Genomic DNA, 3224 nt, shown 5'->3' with positions numbered 1-3224 from the left:
GTTCGCAGATTCATCCTTTTTGTTTTTGGCGATTTTGAATTTGTATTGCAACGATGTACTCTATCGATTTGAATGAATGAATATCATTTATTTTCTCTCAAAAAAAAAGTATTAATTCGTACAAACAATAAATAGTAAAACAGATTCTCTAACTTCAAATATATAAAACAACAATAAGAGAAGTATTTAAAAGATGAAAATTAAAATGAATAGTCTACAACTGGTATCTCATATCTCATAGATATGTTTACTTCTACCAGTGAATTCATATGAGTTAACAAAATTCAGTTGAATCCAGTTTTTAGATATTAGTCAATTTTTTCAATTCAAATAACATTACTTTTTAGATATTAGTTAATTTTTCCAAACCTAAAATTTATAACAGCTTCCGTCAAATATCAGTTTTAAAACCTTCTTATTATATCATATTTACAATTTTTACAAACTTACAATATATGACAGTTTCCCGTCAAATTTCAGTTCTAAATGACTATTTTAGACTCCACGGTATTTTGAAATTTCAGTTCTAAATGATTATTTGCTCTATCTTTTTTGTCTATGAAAATTTTATAATAGAAGTTTAACGCTACAAAATTTATAAAATTTTGTAAATTTTAAAAAATTTAAATTGTTTGATATTTCATTGAATAATTCTAAGTAAAAATATAATAAACTTTTTAAAAAATGTGACTAATAATAATAATTTTAAATTTATAAAACTGTTGGTATGTTCGATAATAATAATATATAATATTAATAATTAAAAATTAAATTAATTATTTATAATAACTTAGAGATATTTTTGAAAATCAATATATTCTCACTCTTAAAATTAGGCTTAAATATGTTTTTATATTTTTGTGTGGTATAAACAGAAGAGTAAATGATTATATTTTATTATTTCTGAATGTAATATCATTATTTTTTTAATTATCCTAATTAAAAAAGAGATGATTAAAAGAATGTTTAAAATTAATTTATATTTGGAATTTGATTTTCAGTAAAAAATCTAATATTATTTAAAAATAATTTACGTATAATATAATTTATAAAATATATTTTCATACCACTAAAAATATATTTTTGTATACAATAAAGATTCATTAAGAAAAAAATGTATTACTACTAAAAATACACATGTGTCCAAGAAATACTCTTCTAATCTTACACTTGCACTTTCTTTCCTTTTGGTTGATTTCTTAATTCATTATTCCATTTTTATGTTTTACAGGTTATATTTTTTGGAAAGTTGCAGGTTATATATTTTTTTAAAAGTGGCTTTTCAAATTTCAATGCACCGTAAGACAATATACGAGTAATGGGTTGCCATTAGTAATTTATAATGGACCTATGTAATTAGTGAATGGTAATAATAAATATATGAAATTAAAATAAATAAAAAATGTAACAAAAAATAGTGGTACGACACAATTGGTGTATTAATGACCAAATGCATGTATTTGCAGGTAATTAGTCACTTATGTCCATAAAATTAGAAAAGTTTAAACTAATAATAAGAGGAATTAAACTTGAATTTACAAGTACTTTATAATTGATTTTACGTCTCATGTATTTTAATATATTATCAATGACAAATAAATATTATTATTACAAATTAAGATAAATTTTTAAAAGGAATGAATTTTTTCTCATTAAAAACATTTCTTTTATTCTTTAATACTTAACAAATCATTTTCACATATTTTTTTATGAGGAGGGTTATATTTACTCCAGGAGTAATAACTTACTCCGAATCTAGACCATTAATTCTTTTCAATCTAATGATTAAAAATAATAAGTAATATTACTTATTATTTTTAACCACTAGATTAAAAAGAATCAATGATCTAGATTTGGAGTAAGTTATAATAACTTACTCCTGGAGTAAATATAACCCTCCTCATTTTTTATATATTGAATTGAATTAAATAAAAGTAAATAGTATAATTAATATATTATATATTCTATATTATTTTAAAAAATTCAAAATAGTTATAAAAGTAGTGTTTATTTTCGGTTATGTAAAAATTAGTACAAGTAAATGATTAAGGAAATAATATATTTTTATAATAATTAAGAAAAAAAGTTATTTATTACTAATTTATTTGGGAAAAAATTATTATTATAAATTATGAAAAAGATTATTTTTAAAAATTATGAAAAAAGTAAGAAAAATCTTATTATTTAAAAAAAATATTATTAAGAGAAAAATCAAAGAAAAGAAAATTAGATATCACGTTTTTTTAAGTATTAGAGTTTTTCTAGTTTTTATTACTATTATTATATTAAGAATTAGAGTTTTTACTACTATTATTCTATTTTAGGTAGATTATTATTATTATTATTATTATTATTATTATTATTATTATTATTATTATTATTATTATTATTATTATTATTGTTGTTGTTGTTGTTGTTGTGAATTTTTTTTTTTGAATAACCAATTTTTTTAAAAAAATTTCAGAAATAACCAACTTTTCAAAAAAATTCCCCAAATGTCCATTTTTTGCTAAAAAATACACGTTGTCGCCAGGGGGGGGTGGCGACAACACTGGGCTTTAAGAGCATTCGCCAGGCCCACTGGCGCCCATGTGCAGTTTTTAGGTGTTGTCGCCACCCCCCCGGCGACAACACCCCCCCTTATTTTTTTTTTCTTTTTTTTTTTTGTAATTTTTTTTCTTTAACATTAATTTCTCTTAATTTTTTTCAGTATTTTTTTTTAATAACTACAATGTTTTAATAATTTTTTGTTAGCTATTTTTTTAGTTTTTTTTTTAACAACAATTTTTCAATAATTTTTTTATATTGTTTTTTTTATCTATCTTGTTAAAATTATTTTTAGAATATAAATGTTAATTAACTTATTTATAATTTAGTGTCTGAACATGGTTAATAATATATATTTTATTGGTCAATGAAGTAGTGGAAGTAGTTAATGAATTATAAGTAAAATAATTAATTAATAACTTATATTTTTGTGGTTAATATAGTCGTGAAGTTGGTTAGTAAAACAATGTTATATTTATATTATAAAATAAATTTTAAGATTAAATATTTTTTTAAAAAAATAATATTATTTTAAAAAATATTAAATACATTAAAATATAAGTTGGACATTCGTTAAAATAATTATATATTAAGATACAATAACGATACATTGACGATAGAAATACATTAAAATTAAAGACATTTCAAAAAACATTAACGATACAAATACATTATAA

Source organism: Vicia villosa, linkage group LG4 (assembly GCF_029867415.1).
Source record: "Vicia villosa cultivar HV-30 ecotype Madison, WI linkage group LG4, Vvil1.0, whole genome shotgun sequence".
Classification (NCBI taxonomy): Eukaryota; Viridiplantae; Streptophyta; class Magnoliopsida; order Fabales; family Fabaceae; genus Vicia; species Vicia villosa.
Note: the sequence above shows the minus strand (reverse complement) of the source record.